This window comes from Pleurodeles waltl, chromosome 4_2 (assembly GCF_031143425.1).
Source record: "Pleurodeles waltl isolate 20211129_DDA chromosome 4_2, aPleWal1.hap1.20221129, whole genome shotgun sequence".
Taxonomy (NCBI): domain Eukaryota; kingdom Metazoa; phylum Chordata; class Amphibia; order Caudata; family Salamandridae; genus Pleurodeles; species Pleurodeles waltl.
In genome coordinates this window covers 1,069,616,283-1,069,637,860 of record NC_090443.1, presented here as the reverse complement: position 1 = coordinate 1,069,637,860, position 21,578 = coordinate 1,069,616,283, and the positions used below count along the sequence as shown (strand labels likewise).

At 55.6% G+C, this 21,578-nt stretch overlaps 1 protein-coding gene across 2 annotated transcripts in view; it reads right to left on the bottom strand.

The window, feature by feature from the left end:
• Window positions 1–21,578, bottom strand: part of LOC138293779 (zinc finger protein 850-like) — a 182,215-nt gene that overhangs the window by 28,759 nt on the left and 131,878 nt on the right. For both annotated transcript variants that reach the window (XR_011203108.1, XM_069233120.1), the window contains one exon: window positions 15,552–15,619. The gene's annotated coding sequence lies outside the window, so the exon portion shown is untranslated. The remainder of the gene's footprint in view (window positions 1–15,551; window positions 15,620–21,578) is intronic.

Sequence of the window (21,578 nt, the reverse complement as noted above, 5' to 3'; positions counted from 1 at the left end):
TAGTCCGGCGAGGCAAGGGCGTGCGGGGAGATGAAGTCAGTGATAGATTCGCTGAAGTGGGCGCGTGGTCCAGGGGGTCTGTAGATGAGAGTTCCTCTGAGGGTGGTCCTGGGGTCGGTGTGGATCTGGAAGTGCAGGTGTTCGGCGGCGAGGGGGGTGTCTTCGGTGGAGGTGGTGACGTTGATGGAGTCCTTGAAGACGATGGCGATTCCTCCACCGACTTGGTTGGTGCGGTCTCTCCTGGAGATCTTGTAGCCGTCAGGGATGGCTATGTCGGGGGCCGAAGAGGCGTTCATCCAGGTCTCAGTGATGAAGGCGATGTCCGGTGCGGTGGAGTCCAGGAGGTCCCATAGTTCAATGGTGTGCTTGTGGACGGAGCGTGCGTTGATCAGGATGCATTTGAGGTGGTTGTTGGCGCGTGGGCTGGCGGGCAGGGTGGTTTCGTGGTGGAAGGTGAGTTTGCAGGTGAGGCATGCGAAGGGTCCATGGGTGCGTTTAGGGTTGGCTTTGAAGCAGGTTCTGGAGCGCCCCGGGTTGAGGGCGTGGAGGGTGTTGGGGTCGTAGCGGTGCTGTGGGGTTTGGGAGTGCTGGGGGCCAGGGGTTGTGGCGCTGGGCGCGGTCCAGGCGCGGACGGGCGCAGACGGGCTTGCCTTTGGTACGCCTTCGGTGCGCCAGCGGCGCGGCCGCACAGCAGCCGCCATAAGAGGGAGGAGGGGTCAGCTGGGGGCAGAGGGTCAGAGGGGGGCGACAAATGGGAGCAGGGGGGGCGGGCCGAGCAGGAGGTGGCGGCGGGAAAGCGGAGGGTGGGGGGGGGGTCAGGTAGAAGGGAGGGGAGAAAGGATAGGGGAGGGGGATTACAGAGGAGGAGGGGAGTAAGGAAGAACAGAAGAGGAGGAGAGAGAAGAGTCAAGAGAGAGGAGAGAAGAGTCAAGGGAGAAGAGGGAAGAGTCAAGAGAGAAGAGTCAAGAGAGAAGAGAGAAGAGTCAAGAAGAAGAGTCCAGAAGAAGAGGAGAGAAGAGTCAAGAGAGAAGAGAGAGGAGTCAAGAAGAAGAGTCAGGCAGAAGAGGAGAGACCAGAGAAGCAGAGGAGGGAAGAGTCCAGAAGATGAGGAGAGGCCACAGAGGAAGAAAAAGGAACACGCAGAGAAAAGTACAGAAGAGGAGAAGAACACGCAGGTCGGGGTGCAGAGGAGAAAAGAAGAACACAGATGAAGAAACAAGAAAGAACACGCAGGTCGGGGTGCAGAGGAGAAAAGAAGAACACAGATGAAGAAAGAAGAAAGAACACGCAGGTCGGGGTGCAGAGGAGAAAAGAAGAACACAGATGAAGAAAGAAGAAAGAACATGCAGGTCGGGGTGCAGAGGAGAAAAGAAGAACACAGATGAAGAGCAAAGCAGGAAGAGAACGGGGTGAGGAAGAGGAGCGGGGCCGAGGAAGAGCAGAACACGCAGCAAGTGGGCTGCAGAAGAGGAGCAGAGAGCGAAGGGAAATGGACAGCAGAGGTGCGGAGAGAGGTTGGAGGAGAGAGCGGAAGGCAGAAAACAGAGGTACAGGGAAAGAGAGGTGAGTAGCGCGGGGCTGGGCGAGAGGCTGGGTGGGGGGAGTACTTACGGTTTTAGCAGGTCTTGCTGGGAGGTGTCAGGAGCCTGGGCTGGTGGAGCTGCAGCGGCAGGGGGAGCGACCTACCCTCAGGGTCTTGGGGTGGGCTATTTTTCTAACCCTCACTGTTTTCTTACAATCCCAGCGACCCTCTACAAGCTCACATAGGTTTGGGGTCCATTCGTGGTTCGCATTCCACTTTTGGAGTATATGGTTTGTGTTGCCCCTATACCTATGTGCTCTCATTGCAATCTATTGTGACTGTACATTGCTTGCATTGCTTTCTATTGCTATTACTGCATATTTTTGGTATTGTGTACCTATATCTTGTGTATATTTGCTATCCTCATACTGAGGGTACTCACTGAGATACTTTTGGCATATTGTCATAAAAATAAAGTACCTTTATTTTTAGTATATCTGTGTATTGTGTTTTCTTATGATATTGTGCATATGACACCAGTGGTATAGTGGGAGCTTTGCATGTCTCCTAGTTCAGCCTAAGCTGCTAGAAACACCTCTTCTATACTAATAAGGGATACCTGGACCTGGTGCAGAGTGTAAGTACCCCTTGGTACTCACTACAAACCAGGCCAGCCTCCTACATTGAAAACAGGAGTAAATCACAGTAAGTTTCCTAGAACACACAAGAAGTCGTGATAGAAGATAATGCAAGAACCAGAAGAGAGTGCAAGACACCAATAATGGATTCTTTAACCTGAAGACCTGTGGAAGAAAGGGATTGAGCCCAAGAAGAGTCAAGGGAGAACAGGAGCCCCTTCTAACCCGGATGAAGGTGCAAAAGAAGAACCACCGGTGAGGAAGAAAAATCAGTACTGCACCCAGAAGATGGATGTGGGTTCCTGGTTGGTGCAGAGGATGTCCCATGCCGGATGGATGATTGCAGTCTGGTTTGCTTGGCTGTATTCCTTCAACAAGTCATGGCACACACAAAGCATGTGGTTAGCGTAACATGACACTGCCTGGGACCAGGAGTGACCTGGTGGCCTCTACCTGGGGGTAGGGGGGTAGGCAGAGGGGGCTCTCAGCAACTCGAGCCCAGGGGTGGTGCCCAGAGCTCCTGCAGTGTGTCCAAGACTTCAGCCATCTTGCTTTCCAAGGTGTGGGGACACTCTGGAGGCCTCTGAGTGGCCAGTGCCAGGAGGTGACACCAGAGACCCCTCCTGATAGGTGCATACCTGGTTAGGTAGCCAATCCTACTCTCAGGGATATTTAGGGTCTTTCCTCTGAGTTCCTCTGCAGATTCTGCTTGCAAGTTTCCATTAGGAATCCTCTGCAACCACTACTTCATCCTCTGACCTCGGATCGACCGCAGACTGCTCCAGGAACAGCTGTAACTGCAACAATGTATCCAGAAGGGCTACTTCAACTCTGCAACTTCAGCTCCAGCCAGCAACTGCAACAGTTTCCCCGGTGTGCACACTCTGGGGACTCCCTGTCTTCACCCTGCACCAGAAGGACCGAAAAAATCTCCTGTGGAGTGATGAAGTCACTTCCCTGCTCCAGCAGGCACCAAGACGACAACCGGTTCTCTTGGACTCCTCTCCTGGTGACGAGCGTGCTCCTTGGAACACAGGTGGTGGACCCCTTCGACACAGGCTGTCCTACGGTCCTGCTGTCCAAATTTGGCAGAGGTAAGAGCTTGCCTTCCCCGTTTGCAACAGTACCCCTGTGCAACGTGTCATCTTCATCTCCTGAGGCCCCTGTGCACTATTTACAAGAATCCTTTGTGCACAGCCTGGCCCAGGTCCCCAGCACTCTATCCTGTCGACGCTCAACTCACTGAGTTGTTCTCTGGCGGCCTGGGACCTTCCTTTGTAGTGCTGCAGCAACCGCAATTTGCACCTTCTTTGTCCCTGGGACTTACGTGATTGCTGCCTGGTCATCTGTGGGTTCCATCTAGTGTTGGGAGCCGTCTCTGCCTCCTCAGGCTGAGTTGAGGCTCCCAGGTCCCTCCTGGGTCCAGGCAACGCCATTTTGACTCAATCCGCGACATTGCTTGAACCAAGGCTTGTTGGACGAATCCATTGCTGCAACTCGCCTGCATCCAACATCTCCACGTGGGACATCCTTTGCATCAAACAGGAATCTGCAGCAATCTTCTTTAGTGCTTTTCTGCAGACTTCTTCCAACCGGAGAATCCTCTTTTGAACCATTTCTAGATTGGCAGGGGCTTATGTCCTTCCTGGAATCTTATGCGACTTCTGGACTTTGTCTCCTCTCTTTACAGGTCTTCAGGTACAGGAATCCACCATTTGTTGCTTGTAGTCTTGCTTGGTTCTTGCAATAACTATAATCACGACTTGTAGTGTGTCCTAAGGAAACTTGCAGTACTTTACTCCTACTTTTCTGGGCTCTGGGGTGGGGTATTTTACTCACCTTTGTGGTTTTCTTACTCTCCCAGCGCCCCTCTACACACTACACTTGTCTAGGGGGGAATTAGTGATTTGCACTCCACTTTCTTAGTATATGGTTTGTGTTGCCCCTAGACCTATTTCTTCCTATTGCATTCTATGGTATTTTCTATTGTTTGCACTTTCCTATGACTATTTACGTACCTGATTTTGGTGTCTAGTGTATATATTGTGTATGATACTTACCTCCAGAAGGAGTATTGCCTCTAAGATATTTTTGGCCTTGTGTCACTCAAATAAAGTACCTTTATTGTTGGTAACACTGAGTATTGTCTTTTATTGTGTATAAGTACTGTGTAACTATAAGTGGTATTGCAGGAGCTTTGCATGTCTCCTAGTTCAGCCTAAGCTGCTCTGCTATAGCTACCTCTATCAGCCTAAGCTGCTAGAACACTACTACATTCACTAATAAGGGATAACTGGACCAGGTGTAAGGTGTAAGTACCCAAGGTACCCACTACAAACAAGGCCAGCGTCCTACAATGGGTGGCAAAAGTAATGCTGCAACCCATAGGGAGCCCCTGGAACCCCAATGCCCTGGGTACCCAGGTAAATATGCTAGGGACTTATAAGGGGGCACCAGTGTGCCAATTTGGGATGAAATGCTGGGATACCAGTATGTAGGGACAAATTTGAGAGGCTAGAGAGCATAAGCACTGGGGTCCTGGTTAGCAAGACTCCAGTGACACAGTCAAACACACTGTCATCAGGCCGAAATTGGGGGTAACATGCCAAAAAGAGAGTACTTTCCTACAACCAGGGCTTATAAAACATTTGTATAAGGTCCCTGCTTATAGTTACATGGCACTCAACCCTCTGGGCACATAGGGCACACCTTAGGGGTGACTTATATGTAAAAATAAGGTAGTTTAAGACTTTGGAGGTACTGTTAATTCCAAAGTAGAATATGCATATACCTTTAATTTAAAAACAGCCAGCAAGGCAGGCCTGCCTTTAAAATGACACTGGGCACCTCAGCAGTGCACCACCTATCCTGGGGTCCCTACATCTACATGCCCTACCATATACCAGGGACTTATAGGTAGGTCAATTCTGTCAATTATAATTAGCCTAATTTGCATACTCATTTTGCACAGAGCACAGGCCGTGGGACAGGTTAGCAGTACCCAGGGCACCATCACAGTCAGGAAAACACCAGTAAAAAGTGAAAAATGGGAGCAAAGTGTTAGGGGGCCTCTGCAAACAGCCCTGTTTTCTCACAGTGAATCACAAATTCTATGTAATACTACACTCAGTTTTCCCACCCTGTCACAAGGAAAGGTTTTTAATTCACAGTCAAGACACAGACACATTGTGTGGTTCTGCACACATGTCTGGTGTGTGATATGTGATGCAAAAAGTCAGCGTGCAGTATCACTATATTCCAGGCATGCAGTAGGACTGCGGAAGAACATACAGTTCCAAGATTGTAACAGCAAGCCTTCCCCTACTCTCTGTTTTGTCACTCCTCTGTTTACAGTGCACACTGATCTAAAATAAAACAAGCATTCACACCCAAACGTGTGTGCTAGATGAGGGGAACGTGCAGCTGGAGCATCCTTCCCCCAGTCACTGTTCTTCCCATTGTTGCTTGCTGCACCTTCCTCCACAGCAACATCGCTCCCTCATCAGCTGCTCTGATATCCTTTAGCTGCACTGCATCTCTCCATCCCCAGCACCTCTGCACACCCTTGGCAGCCTCACCTTAGCTGCACCGCATCTCCCTTCCCAGCAGCTCTGTACTCTCTTGGTAGCCTCTCCTCTGCAGCACTGCATCTCCCTCGGCAGCAGCTCTGCAGTCCCTTGCCAACCTCTCCTCGGCAGCACTGCATCTCCCTCCCCAGCAGCTCCACACACCATTGGCAGCCTCTCAGCACTGCATCTCCCTCCACAGCAGCTCCACACACCCTTGGCAGCCTCTCCTCCGCAGCACTGCATCTCCCTCCACAGCAGCTCCGCAGTCCCTTGGCAGCCTCTCATCGGCAGCACTGCATCACCATTCGCAGCAGCTCTGCACTCCCTTGGCAGCCTCTCCTCCACAGCACTGCATCTCCCTCCCCAGCAGCTCCACACACCATTGGCAGCCTCTCAGCACTGCATCTCCCTCCCCAGCAGCTCCACACACCATTGGCAGCCTCTCAGCACTGCATCTCCCTCCACAGCAGCTCCACACACGCTTGGCAGCCTCTCCTCGGCAGCAGTGCATCTCCCTCCGCAGCAGCTCCGCAGTCCCTTGGCAGCCTCTCCTCGGCAGCACTGCATCACCATTCGCAGCAGCTCTGCACTCCCTTGGCAGCCTCTCCTCCACAGCACTGCATCTCCCTCCACAGCAGCTCCACACACCCTTGGCAGCCTCTTCTCGGCAGCAGTGCATCTCCTTCCCCAGCAGCTCCACACACCCTTGGCAGCCTCTCTTCAGCAGCACTGCATCTCCCTCCCCAGCAGCTCCACACCCTTGGCAGCCTCTACTCTGCAGCACTGCATTTCCCTCCCAGCAGCTCCACACTCCCTTGGTAGCTTCTCCTTGGTGGCACTGCATCTCCCTCCCCAGCAGCTCCACACACCCTTGGCAGCCTCTCCTCGGCAGCAGTGCATCTCCCTCCCCAGCAGCTCCACACACCCTTGGCAGCCTCTCTTCGGCAGCACTGCATCTCCCTCCCAGCAGCTCCACATTCTTGGCAGCCTCTCCTCGGCAGCACTGAATTTCCCTCCCCAGCAGCTCCGCACTCCCTTGGCAGCCTCTCCTCGGCAGCACTGCATCTCCCTCCCCAGCAGCTCCACACCTTTGGCAGCCTCTCCTCGGCAGCACTGCATTTCCCTCCCAGCAGCTCCGCACTCCCTTGGCAGCCTCTCCTCGGCAGCACTGCATTTCCCTCCCCAGCAGCTCCGCACTCCCTTGTCAGCCTCTCCTCGGCAGCACTGCATCTCCCTCCCCAGCAGCTCCATACCCTTGGCAGCCTCTCCTTGGCAGCACTGCATTTCCCTCCCCAGCAGCTTCATACCCTTGGCAGCCTCTCCTCGGCAGCACTGCATTTCCCTCCCAGCAGCTCCACACACCCTTGGCAGCCTCTCCTCGGCAGCACTGCATTTCCCTCCCAGCCGCTCCATACACCCTTGGCAGACTCTCCTCTGCAGCACTGCATTTCCCTCCCCAGCAGCTCTGCACTCCCTTGGCAGCCTCTCCTCGGCAGCACTGCATTTCCCTCCCAGCAGCTCCACACACCCTTGGCAGCCTCTCCTCGGCAGCACTGCATCTCCCTCCCCAGCAGCTCTGCACACCCTTGGCAGCCTCTCCTCAGCAGCAGTGCATCTCCCTCCCCAGCAGCTCCACATACCATTGGCAGCCTCTCTTCGGCAGCACTGCATCTCCCTCCCCAGCAGCTCCACACCCTTGGCAGCCTCTCTTCTGCATCACTGCATTTTCCTCCCAGCAGCTCCGCACTCCCTTGGTAGTTTCTCCTCGGTGGCACTGCATCTCCCTCCCCAGCAGCTCCACACACCCTTGGCAGCCTCTCCTCGGCAGCAGTGCATCTCCCTCCCCAGCAGCTCCACACACCCTTGGCAGCCTCTCTTCGGCAGCACTGCATCTCCCTCCCCAGCAGCTCCACATTCTTGGCAGCCTCTCCTCGGCAGCACTGCATTTCCCTCCCCAGCAGCTCCGCACTCCCTTGGCAGCCTCTCCTCAGCAGCACTGCATCTCCCTCCCCAGCAGCTCCACACCCTTGGCAGCCTCTCCTCTGCAGCACTGCATCTCCCTCCCCAGCAGCTCCACACACCCTTGGCAGCCTCTCCTCCGCAGCACTGCATCTCCCTCCACAGCAGCTCCGCAGTCCCTTGGCAGCCTCTCATCGGCAGCACTGCATCACCATTCGCAGCAGCTCTGCACTCCCTTGGCAGCCTCTCCTCCACAGCACTGCATCTCCCTCCCCAGCAGCTCCACACACCATTGGCAGCCTCTCAGCACTGCATCTCCCTCCCCAGCAGCTCCACACACCATTGGCAGCCTCTCAGCACTGCATCTCCCTCCACAGCAGCTCCACACACGCTTGGCAGCCTCTCCTCGGCAGCAGTGCATCTCCCTCCGCAGCAGCTCCGCAGTCCCTTGGCAGCCTCTCCTCGGCAGCACTGCATCACCATTCGCAGCAGCTCTGCACTCCCTTGGCAGCCTCTCCTCCACAGCACTGCATCTCCCTCCACAGCAGCTCCACACACCCTTGGCAGCCTCTTCTCGGCAGCAGTGCATCTCCTTCCCCAGCAGCTCCACACACCCTTGGCAGCCTCTCTTCAGCAGCACTGCATCTCCCTCCCCAGCAGCTCCACACCCTTGGCAGCCTCTACTCTGCAGCACTGCATTTCCCTCCCAGCAGCTCCACACTCCCTTGGTAGCTTCTCCTTGGTGGCACTGCATCTCCCTCCCCAGCAGCTCCACACACCCTTGGCAGCCTCTCCTCTGCAGCACTGCATCTCCCTCCCCAGCAGCTCCACACACCCTTGGCAGCCTCTCCTCCGCAGCACTGCATCTCCCTCCACAGCAGCTCCGCAGTCCCTTGGCAGCCTCTCATCGGCAGCACTGCATCACCATTCGCAGCAGCTCTGCACTCCCTTGGCAGCCTCTCCTCCACAGCACTGCATCTCCCTCCCCAGCAGCTCCACACACCATTGGCAGCCTCTCAGCACTGCATCTCCCTCCCCAGCAGCTCCACACACCATTGGCAGCCTCTCAGCACTGCATCTCCCTCCACAGCAGCTCCACACACGCTTGGCAGCCTCTCCTCGGCAGCAGTGCATCTCCCTCCGCAGCAGCTCCGCAGTCCCTTGGCAGCCTCTCCTCGGCAGCACTGCATCACCATTCGCAGCAGCTCTGCACTCCCTTGGCAGCCTCTCCTCCACAGCACTGCATCTCCCTCCACAGCAGCTCCACACACCCTTGGCAGCCTCTTCTCGGCAGCAGTGCATCTCCTTCCCCAGCAGCTCCACACACCCTTGGCAGCCTCTCTTCAGCAGCACTGCATCTCCCTCCCCAGCAGCTCCACACCCTTGGCAGCCTCTACTCTGCAGCACTGCATTTCCCTCCCAGCAGCTCCACACTCCCTTGGTAGCTTCTCCTTGGTGGCACTGCATCTCCCTCCCCAGCAGCTCCACACACCCTTGGCAGCCTCTCCTCGGCAGCAGTGCATCTCCCTCCCCAGCAGCTCCACACACCCTTGGCAGCCTCTCTTCGGCAGCACTGCATCTCCCTCCCAGCAGCTCCACATTCTTGGCAGCCTCTCCTCGGCAGCACTGCATTTCCCTCCCCAGCAGCTCCGCACTCCCTTGGCAGCCTCTCCTCGGCAGCACTGCATCTCCCTCCCCAGCAGCTCCACACCTTTGGCAGCCTCTCCTCGGCAGCACTGCATTTCCCTCCCAGCAGCTCCGCACTCCCTTGGCAGCCTCTCCTCGGCAGCACTGCATTTCCCTCCCCAGCAGCTCCGCACTCCCTTGTCAGCCTCTCCTCGGCAGCACTGCATCTCCCTCCCCAGCAGCTCCATACCCTTGGCAGCCTCTCCTTGGCAGCACTGCATTTCCCTCCCCAGCAGCTTCATACCCTTGGCAGCCTCTCCTCGGCAGCACTGCATTTCCCTCCCAGCAGCTCCACACACCCTTGGCAGCCTCTCCTCGGCAGCACTGCATTTCCCTCCCAGCCGCTCCATACACCCTTGGCAGACTCTCCTCTGCAGCACTGCATTTCCCTCCCCAGCAGCTCTGCACTCCCTTGGCAGCCTCTCCTCGGCAGCACTGCATTTCCCTCCCAGCAGCTCCACACACCCTTGGCAGCCTCTCCTCGGCAGCACTGCATCTCCCTCCCCAGCAGCTCTGCACACCCTTGGCAGCCTCTCCTCAGCAGCAGTGCATCTCCCTCCCCAGCAGCTCCACATACCATTGGCAGCCTCTCTTCGGCAGCACTGCATCTCCCTCCCCAGCAGCTCCACACCCTTGGCAGCCTCTCTTCTGCATCACTGCATTTTCCTCCCAGCAGCTCCGCACTCCCTTGGTAGTTTCTCCTCGGTGGCACTGCATCTCCCTCCCCAGCAGCTCCACACACCCTTGGCAGCCTCTCCTCGGCAGCAGTGCATCTCCCTCCCCAGCAGCTCCACACACCCTTGGCAGCCTCTCTTCGGCAGCACTGCATCTCCCTCCCAGCAGCTCCACATTCTTGGCAGCCTCTCCTCGGCAGCACTGCATTTCCCTCCCCAGCAGCTCCGCACTCCCTTGGCAGCCTCTCCTCAGCAGCACTGCATCTCCCTCCCCAGCAGCTCCACACCCTTGGCAGCCTCTCCTCTGCAGCACTGCATCTCCCTCCCCAGCAGCTCCACACACCCTTGGCAGCCTCTTCTCGGCAGTACTGCATTTCCCTCCCAGCAGCTCCGCACTCCCTTGGCAGCCTCTCCTCGGCAGCACTGCATTTCCCTCCCCAGCAGCTCCGCACTCCCTCGGCAGCCTCTCCTCTGCAGCACTGCATCTCCCTCCCCAGCAGTTCCATACCCTTGGCAGCCTCTCCTCGGCAGCGCTTCATTTCCCTCCCAGCAGCTCCGCACTCCCTTGGCAGCCTCTCCTCGGCAGCACTGCATTTCCCTCCCCAGCAGCTCCGCACTCCCTCGGCAGCCTCTCCTCTGCAGCACTGCATCTCCCTCCCCAGCAGTTCCATACCCTTGGCAGCCTCTCCTCGGCAGCGCTTCATTTCCCTCCCAACAGCTCCACACACCCTTGGCAGCCTCTCCTCGGTAGCACTGCATCTCCCTCCCCAGCAGCTCCACACCCTTGGCAGCCTCTCCTCTGCAGCACTGCATTTCCCTCCCAGCAGCTCCACACACCCTTGGCAGCCTCTCCTCGGCAGCACTGCATTTCCCTCCCAGCAGTTCCACACACCCTTGGCAGCCTCTCCTCTGCAGCACTGCATTTCCCTCCCAGCAGCTCCACACACCCTTGGCAGCCTCTCCTCGGCAGCACTGCATTTCCCTCCCAGCAGCTCCACACACCCTTGGCAGCCTTTCCTCGGCAGCACTGCATCTCCCTCCCCAGCAGCTCCACACACCCTTGGCAGCCTCTCCTCGGCAGCACTACATCTCCCTCCACAGCAGCTCCGCAAACGTTTGGCAGCCTCTCCTTCGCGGCACTGCATCTGCCTCCCCAGCAGCTCTGCATACCCTTGGCAGCCTCTCCTCTGCAGCACTGCATCTCCCTCCCCAGCAGCTCCACACACCCTTGGCAGCCTCTCCTCGGCAGCAGTGCATCTCCCTCCGCAGCAGCTCCGCATACCCTTGGCAGCCTCTCTTCGGCATCACTGCATCTCCCTCCCCAGCAGCTCTGAACACCCTTGGCAGCCTCTCTTCGGCAGCACTGCATCTCCCTCCACAGCAGCTCCACACACCCTTGGCAGTCTCTCCTCTGCAGCACTGCATTTCCCTCCCAGCAGCTCCACACTCCCTTGGCAGCCTCTCCTCGGCAGCACTGCATCTCCCTCCACAGCAGCTCCACACTCCCTTGGCAGCATCTCCTCGGCAGCAGTGCATCTCCCTCCCCAGCAGCTCCACACACCCTTGGCAGCCTCTCTTCGGCATCACTGCATCTCCCTCCCCCGCAGCTCCGCAGTCCCTTGGCAGACTCTCCTCGGCAGCAGTGCATCTCCCTCCCCAGCAGCTCCACACACCATTGGCAGCCTCTCTTCGGCATCACTGCATCTCCCTCCCCCGCAGCTCTGCACTCCCTTGGCAGCCTCTCCTCAGCAGCAGTGCATCTGCCTCCCCAGCAGCTCTGCATACCCTTGGCAGCCTCTCCTCAGCAGCACTGCATCTCCCTCCCCAGCAGCTCCACACCCTTGGCAGCCTCTCCTCTGCAGCACTGCATCTCCCTCCCCAGCAGCTCCATACCCTTGGCAGCCTCTCCTCGGCAGCACTGCATCTCCCTCCCCAGCAGCTCCACACACCCTTGGCAGCCTCTTCTCGGCAGCACTGCATCTCCCTCCCCAGCAGCTCCACACACCCTGGAAGCCTCTCTTCAGCATCACTGCATCTCCCTCCCCAGCAGCTCTGCATACCCTTGGCAGCCTCTCTTCGGCAGCACTGCATCTCCCTCCACAGCAGCTCCACACTCCCTTGGCAGCCTCTCCTCGGCAGCACTGCATCTCCCTCCCCAGCAGCTCAGCATACCCTTGGCAGCCTCTCTTCGGCAGCACTGCATCTCCCTCCCCAGCAGCTCCACACCCTTTGCAGCCTCTCTTCAGCAGCACTGCATCTCCCTCCCCAGCAGCTCCACACCCTTGGCAGCCTCTCCTCGGCAGCACTGCATCTCTCTCCCCAGCAGCTCCGCACACCCTGGCAGCCTCTCCTCTGCAGCACTGCATCTCCCTCCACAGCAGCTCCACACACCCTTGACAGCCTCTCCTCGGCAGCACTGCATCTCCCTCCCCAGCAGCTCCGCACACCCGGGCAGCCTCTCCTCGGCAGCAGTGCATCTCCCTCCCCAGCAGCCCCGCACACCCTTGGCAGCCTTTCCTCGGCAGCACTGCATCTCCCTCCCCAGCAGCTCCGCACACCCTGGCAGCCTCTCCTCGGCAGCAGTGCATCTCCCTCCCCAGCAGCTCCACACCCTTGGCAGCCTCTCCTCGGCAGCACTGCATCTCCCTCCCCAGCAGCTCCACACTCCCTTGACAGCCTCTCCTCGGCAGCACTGCATCTCCCTCCCCAGCAGCTCCACACACCCTTGGCAGCCTCTCCTCGGCAGCAGTGCATCTCCCTCCCCAGCAGCTCCGCACACCCTTGGCAGCCTCTCCTCTGCAGCACTGCATCTCCCTCCCCAGCAGCTCCACACTCCCTTGACAGCCTCTCCTTCGCAGCACTGCATCTCCCTCCCCAGCAGCTCCACACACCCTTGGCAGCCTCTCCTCGGCAGCAGTGCATCTCCCTCCCCAGCAGCTCCGCACACCCTTGGCAGCCTCTCCTCGGCAGCACTGCATCTCCCTCCCCAGCAGCTCCACACTCCCTTGGCAGCCTCTCCTCGGCAGCAGTGCATCTCCCTCCCCAGCAGCTCCGCACACCCTTGGCAGCCTCTCCTCGGCAGCACTGCATCTCCCTCCCCAGCAGCTCCACACACCCTTGGCAGCCTCTCCTCTGCAGCACTGCATCTCCCTCCCCAGCAGCTCCGCACACCCTTGACAGCCTCTCCTCGGCAGCACTGCATCTCCCTCCACAGCAGCTCCACACTCCCTTGACAGCCTCTCCTCTGCAGCACTGCATCTCCCTCCCCAGCAGCTCCACACACCCTTGACAGCCTCTCCTCGGCAGCACTGCATCTCCCTCCCCAGCAGCTCCACACTCCCTTGACAGCCTCTCCTCGGCAGCACTGCATCTCCCTCCCCAGCAGCTCCACACACCCTTGGCAGCCTCTCCTCGGCAGCACTGCATCTCCCTCCCCAGCAGCTCCACACACCCTTGGCAGCCTCTCCTCGGCAGCACTGCATCTCCCTCCCCAGCAGCTCCACACACCCTTGGCAGCCTCTCCTCGGCAGCACTGCATCTCCCTCCCCAGCAGCTCCACACCCTTGGCAGCCTCTCCTCTGCAGCACTGCATCTCCCTCCCCAGCAGCTCCATACCCTTGGCAGCCTCTCCTCGGCAGCACTGCATCTCCCTCCCCAGCAGCTCCACACACCCTTGGCAGCCTCTTCTCGGCAGCACTGCATCTCCCTCCCCAGCAGCTCCACACACCCTGGAAGCCTCTCTTCAGCATCACTGCATCTCCCTCCCCAGCAGCTCTGCATACCCTTGGCAGCCTCTCTTCGGCAGCACTGCATCTCCCTCCACAGCAGCTCCACACTCCCTTGGCAGCCTCTCCTCGGCAGCACTGCATCTCCCTCCCCAGCAGCTCAGCATACCCTTGGCAGCCTCTCTTCGGCAGCACTGCATCTCCCTCCCCAGCAGCTCCACACCCTTTGCAGCCTCTCTTCAGCAGCACTGCATCTCCCTCCCCAGCAGCTCCACACCCTTGGCAGCCTCTCCTCGGCAGCACTGCATCTCCCTCCCCAGCAGCTCCGCACACCCGGGCAGCCTCTCCTCGGCAGCAGTGCATCTCCCTCCCCAGCAGCTCCGCACACCCTTGACAGCCTCTCCTCGGCAGCACTGCATCTCCCTCCACAGCAGCTCCGCACACCCTGGCAGCCTCTCCTCGGCAGCACTGCATCTCCCTCCCCAGCAGCTCCGCACACCCTGGCAGCCTCTCCTCGGCAGCACTGCATCTCCCTCCCCAGCAGCTCCACACACCCTTGGCAGCCTCTCCTCGGCAGCACTGCATCTCCCTCCCCAGCAGCTCCACACACCCTTGGCAGCCTCTCCTCTGCAGCACTGCATCTCCCTCCCCAGCAGCTCCACACACCCTTGGCAGCCTCTCCTCGGCAGCACTGCATCTCCCTCCCCAGCAGCTCCACACACCCTTGGCAGCCTCTCCTCGGCAGCAGTGCATCTCCCTCCCCAGCAGCTCAGCACACCCTTGGCAGCCTCTCCTCGGCAGCAGTGCATCTCCCTCCCCAGCAGCTCAGCACACCCTTGGCAGCCTCTCCTCGGCAGCAGTGCATCTCCCTCCCCAGCAGCCCCGCACACCCTTGACAGCCTCTCCTCGGCAGCACTGCATCTCCCTCCACAGCAGCTCCACACTCCCTTGACAGCCTCTCCTCTGCAGCACTGCATCTCCCTCCCCAGCAGCTCCACACACCCTTGGCAGCCTCTCCTCGGCAGCACTGCATCTCCCTCCCCAGCAGCTCCACACACCCTTGGCAGCCTCTCCTCGGCAGCACTGCATCTCCCTCCCCAGCAGCTCCGCACTCCCTTGGCAGCCTCTCCTCGGCAGCACTGCATCTCCCTCCCCAGCAGCTCCACACACCCTTGACAGCCTCTCCTCTGCAGCACTGCTGTCCCCAGAGTGCCGCACACAGACACCTTGCTCCCACCCCTGGTGATATGTCTCCCACTATCGGTTTGTGTTTGTTCAGTGAGTAATGTTCTGTCACAGTCCCAGGAAATATCACCACCACCGGGGATTATTTATAAAGAAGACGGCTCCTGCCCTTCCTCTCCTGCTCCATCACTTCTCCACATTCAACCCCTCTCCTTCGTCTTCCTCTACTCCGTCTCCCTCCGTCTCCTCCCATGCTTTCCTCCTCTCATCATCTCTCTGTTTACTTTCCTACCTCCCTCTCTTTCATCCCTTTTCTCCATGCTCCCTTTCCAATCTTCTCCTCCCACTTCCTATGTTTATTTCTTCTTCCCATTTTCTAATTCGTGTTTGACTTCATTCTAACCTTTCCCCATTGATTCAACGTGGCTTAAAGTAAAAAAGAGCTTAGACACTTTAAGCCACGTAGCACAGCGACTCGCACTCCTGTGCAACGTGTAAAGAGACGTGTGTTTTTATTATCACAGGCTGTATAGCTATTTAATTCTGGAGAAGAGAGAGCAGAGAGGATGAAACAGAGTTGTAGGAAAACTTACCTGAGGTTGATTATTTGATTTGTTCTTCCGAGGGTGGCAGCCGCACTGCCTGGCCCGTCCCCCAATACCTTGAAAGGAAGTAAAGAGAAGCTTCAACCAGGAGCTTATTTGCTTCAAACATGAATCACACTACATTCCTTCTTCCAAGGAACCGTCCTAAATTCATAAAACAAAAGGAACTCTTGTTTTCTGCACAACCATTGTAAAGAAAGTTTTGTGAATGAAAAAATTGAGTTTTTAGGAAAACATTTAATCTTCCTAGAATCTACAACCAAACCCACAAAATACACCTTCCTTCAAATCTAAACCTTGAACTACAAGAACACAAAAAGAATGATGATCTCTTGAGCTACAAGAACACAAAATGAACGATGATATCTTGGTGAACAAAGCCTGAGTCAATATTCAGCACACCTACAGACTGAACAAGGTCGGAGTCAACTTACAACACATCCATAGGCTGAACAAGGTCTGAGTGAAAGACAGCACACCCACAGGCTGAACAAGGTCTGAGTGAAAGACAGCACACCAACAGGCTGCACACCAACAGGCTGAACAAGGTCTGAGTGAAAGACAGCACACCCACAGGCTGAACAAGGTCTGAGTCAACACACAGTGTACCCACAGGATGAACAGGTTCTGAGTGAACAGACAGCTTAGCCACAGGATGAACAAGGTCTGAGTCAACATACAGCGCACCCACAGACTGAAGAAGGTCTGAGTGAACATACAGTGCACCCAAAGGCTGAATAAGGTCTGAGTCAACTTACAACACATCCATAGGCTGAACAAGGTCTGAGTGAAAGACAGCACACCCACAGGCTGAACAAGGTCTGAGTCAACACAGAGTGAACCCGCAGGCTGACAGAAGTCTGAGTGAACAGACAGCTTACACACAGGATGAAAAAGGTCTGAGTGAACAGACAGCTTACACACAGGATGAAAAAGGTCTGAGTGAACATACAGGGCACCCACAGGGATGAACAAGGTCTGAGTCAACACAGAGTGAACCCGCAGGCTGACAGAAGTCTGAGTGAACAGACAGCTTACACACAGGATGAAAAAGGTCTGAGTGAACAGACAGCTTACACACAGGATGAAAAAGGTCTGAGTGAACATACAGGGCACCCACAGGATGAACAAAGTCTGAGTGAACATACAGCGCACTCACAGGCTGAACAAGGTTCAAGTGAACAGACAGCGCACCCACAGGATGAACAAGGTCTGAGTGAACAGACAGGGAACCCACATGATGAACAAGGTCTGAGTGAACATACAGTGCACCCACAGACTGAAGAAGGACTGAGTCAACATACAGTGCACCCACAGGCTGAATAAGGTCTGAGTCACCTTACAGCACACCCACAGGGTGAACAAGGGCTAAGTAAACATTTAGCGCACCCACAGACTGAAGAAGGTCTGAGTCAACATACAGCGCACCCACAGGCTGACAACGGTCTGAGTCAACACACAGCACACTCACAGGCTGAACAAGGGCGGAGTGAACATACAGTGCACCCACAGACTGAACAAGGGCTGAGTCAACACACAGTGCACCCACAGGCTCAGAGAGCAGACCCTAACAGTCCAGCCCACTCCTTCATAAACCCCATCTTCCCATTTACAGCCCATGAAACAGCATGTTAAAGTCATTGTAGATAATTCTGGCCACCACCATAAATCAGTCAACAACTCTTAGATTTACAGAAGCCATGTTCTCTAAGCAACAGCAATTCAAGTTCAAGTAGGTGCAGCAAGAGAATTAAAGCTATGAAACAGCAGTGACAAGGCATTAATGCAAATCCAATCTCTGTTCCACCAGGAGTGGAAGGGAGGCAATCCACCCCAAAGGCACTGAAGATGGGTGGAGGCAGCAGGGGACACGTCATCTACAACATGTCACTCAAATGGCTGGTGGTCGATGTTGGAGTCAGCAAGACAGATGAAGGACATTCAAGATGGCAGAACCAACAGGCACTCCATTGTGATGGGAACCAGGTGACCCGTGACCAAGTGAAAAGGATGCAGATTGGATCACAATGTACAATTAGTGACCACTGGCCCAGAAGGGCAAGGAGTGAAGCAGTGCCTTGTGTGATGGGCGGTCACCCATTCCACCGCTGGCCATAGTGTATGGAGGGCAGCACAGCTTCCCAGCACAGGGCCGGGCAGGTATATGAGCGGACAGGGAAGCTGTCTAAGGGCACGCCAGTCACACCAATGTGGATGAATGTATGTATGTATATACATGGGATTACTATAGCACGAACCAAGACCAAAAGGCAACAGAGCTCTGTACATGGTGAAAGACAAGCATTTAGCTACGGAATGATAGGAGAGGTAGCTGGTTTGCGAACGGTTAATGCACTTGTGATGTTCGGTTCTTTAAAGAGGTGCCTCTTCAACTCTTTCATAAACTGGAGCAGCTTTGGGGCAGTCCTCATGGATACGGAGATGTTGTTCAAATGTGGATTGCTCACCTCTCATCCACTTAAGCCTCTGATGAGAGGGCACAGGTGAACCTGTTGAAACCAATGGAAATGAAACATTCTTTTGACAGAGAGAAGTTTGTTTGGAGGGTGATGCCAATGATGTGGGAGCTGCGTGTTGGGGTCCCCATCAGAAAAGGTGCAATGGATAAGTGGATTACAGCACTCTAGGGCAGTCATGTGGGATCAGAGATGGTGTGAAAAAGTAGCCTCTTTCTAGCATGGTTACCCCCACTTTTGGCCTGTTTGTGAGTGTGTGTCAGTGTGTTTTTACTGTGTCACTAGGATCCTGCTAGCCAGGACCCCAGTGCTCATAGTTTGTGGCCTAATGTGTGTGTTGTCAGTAGTGCTTGACTGTGTCACTGAGGGTCTGCTAACCAGAACATCAGCGCTTATGCTCTCTCTCCTTTTAAATTTGTCACTGTAGGCCAGTGACTTCATTTACCAATTTCAATTGGCACACTGGACCCCCTTATAAGTCCCTAGTATATGGTACCTAGGTACCTAGGGCATTGGGGTTCCAAGAGATTCTTATGGGCTGCAGCATTTCTTTTGCCACCCACATGGAGCTCAGACAAACTCTTTCACAGGACTGCCACTGCAGCCTGTGTGAAATAACACACTCGTTATTTCACAGCCATTTTCACTGCAGTTAAGTAACTTATAAGTCACCTATATGTCTAACCTTCATTTAATGAAGGTTAGGTGCAAAGTTACTAAGTGTGAGGGCACCCTTGCATTAGCAAAGGTGCCCCCACATAGTTCAGGGTCATTTCCCGGGACTTTGTGAGTGCGGGGACGCCATTACAAGCTGTAGCTTCACAATGGTAACTCCGAATATGGCCATGTAAGGTGTCTAAGATCATGGAATTGTCCCCCCATTCCAAATCTCGTATTGGGGAGCCAATTCCATTCATCCTGGGAGCTCCACTATGGACCCACAGTAGTGCCAAACCAGCTCTCTGATGCTTGCACTGCAGGTACAGCTGCTGCCACCTCACAGACAGGGTTCTGCCCCCCTGGGGTCTGAGCAGCTCAGTCCCAGGAAGGCAGAACAAAGCATTTCCTCTGAGACCAGGGTGTTACAACCTCTCCCTTTGGAAATAGGTGTTACAGGCTGGGGATGGGTAGCCTCCCCAGCATCTGAAAATGCTTTGAAGGGCACAGATGGTGCCCTCCTTGCATAAGCTAGTCTACACCAGTTCAGGGACCCCTTGTCCCCTGTTCTGGGTGAAACTGGACAAAGGAAAGGGGAGTGACCACTCCCCTGCCCATCACCATCCTAGGGGTGGTGCCCAGAGCTCCTCCAGTGTGTCCCAGACTTCAGCCATCTTGCCTTGCAAGGTGTGGGGGCACTCTGCAGAGCTCTGAGTGGCCAGTGCCAGCAGGTGACGTCAGAGACCCCTCCTGATAGGTCCTTACCTGATAAGGTAGCCAATCCCCCTCTAAGGGCTATTTAGGGTCTCTCCTGTGGGTGATCTTCAGATTCTGCTTGCAAGTTTCCAGCAGCAATCCTCTGCAACTACTACTTCATCCTCTGACCTCGGATCGACAGCAGCCTGCTCCAGGAACCGCTGTAACAGCAACAAAGTATCCACAAGGGATACTTTTCCTCTGCAACTTCAGCTCCAGCCAGCAACTGCAACAGTTTCCACTCTGTGCACGCTCTGAGGACTCCCTGTCTTCATCCTGCACCGGAAGGACCAGAGAAATCTCACGTGGGGTGACGGTGTCACTCCCCTGCTCACGCAGGCACCTTCCAAGACGATGACCGGTACCCTTGGACTCCTCTCACAATGACGAGCATGCTCCTAAGGACACAGAGGGTGGACCCCATCAACATAGACTTTCCTGAAGTCCTGCTGACACAATTTGGAGGAGGTAAGACCTTGCATTCCCTGAGAGCGACAGTACCCCTGTGTACTGCGTCTTCTTCTCCTCCTGAGGCCTCTGTGCACTATTTGCAAAATTCCTTTGTGCACAGCCTGGCCCAGGTCCCCAGCACTCCATCCTATAATGCTCAACTCGCTGAGTTGTTCGGTGGTGTGGGACCTTTCTTTGTTGTGCTGCAGCAACCGCGTTTTGCACTTCCTTTGTCCCCGTGTCCTGGGACTCCCGTGGGTGCTGTATGGCATCCTTAGGGCTCTCTAAAGTGCTGAGAGCCCCCTCTTCCTCCTCACACAGAGTTGAGGCCCCCAGGTCCCTCCTGGGTCCGGCCAGCGCCATTTAGTACAACTGGTAGTGGGAAGGGTTCACACACAAGTAGGGCTCCCCTTCCCCTAGAGGCCAGGTCACTAGAGTGGCCCCTGTTAGAGATAGATCTACCTCTACACACTCTCATGTTACCTCTGTTTCAGAGGCATCCCACAATTCTAACCCTGAGGACCAGTCCCTAGATAGGGAACTCAGAAAGCAGCAGTTAGATGAGGCCAGCAACAGCAGTTGGCCTTAGACAGAGAATCCCTGGCTGTGGAGAAAGAGAGGCATGGTTTGGGGTTAGTTCCCCATGGTGGCAGCAGCAGTTTTAGAAATTCAAATGGTAGGGAACCTTCATTTGACTCTAGAAATCTGCACAAAGTTGTCCCTCCTTCCAAGGATGGTGATGACATCTACAAGTGGTTTTCTGCACTTGAGAGGGCCTGTAAAGTTCAGAGGGTCCCTCATGTACAGTGGGCTGCTATCCTTTGATTATCCTTCTCTGGGAAAGGGAGACACAGACTTCTTATTGTCAGAGAGGATGATGCAGATAACTATCAAATTCTGAAAAAGGCACTCTTGGATGGTCTGGGCTTAACCACTGAACAGTATAGACTTAAGTTCAGAGAGACCAGAAAGGAGTCATCAAAGCACTGGCCAGACTTTGTGGACTGTTCTGTGAAGGCCCTAGAAGGTTGGTTAAATGGCAGTAAGGTGACGGAATATGAAAGCCTATATAACTTGATTCTGAGAGAGTATATCTTGAATAACTGTGTGTCTGATTTGTTACATCTGTATCTTGTGGACTCAGAACTGACCTCTCCGCAAGAATTGGGAAAGAAGGCAGACAAATGGGTCAGAACAATGGTGAGCAGAAAAGCTCATACAGGCGGTGACAAGGATGGCGAGAAGAAAGATGGTGAAAAATCTCAGGACAAGCATGGATATAAAAGTAAACACAGAGATCCTTCTTCAAGTCCAAAACACTCATCTGGGGGTGGGGATAAAACGTCTTCATCTTCTTCTCACTCTTCACACAATCAGAAAAAACCTTGGCATTATGTGTGTAGAAATAAAGGCCATTGACCACGGGATAAGTTCTGCACAGGTAAAGCCCCTGAGCCTACCACCACTAATACATCAAACTCTAGTGCCCCTAGCAGTAGTGGTAATAGTGGTGGGACTGCTGGCAACAGTCAAAATAAGGGTGTAGTTGGGTTCACTTATGGGTCCATCATAGAAACTGGGGTAGTCAGTCCCAAGACAGTTTCTGTCACACCTAGTGGCATTGGCCTTGCCACACTGGCTGCTTGTCCCCTTACAATGGATAAGTACAGGCAGA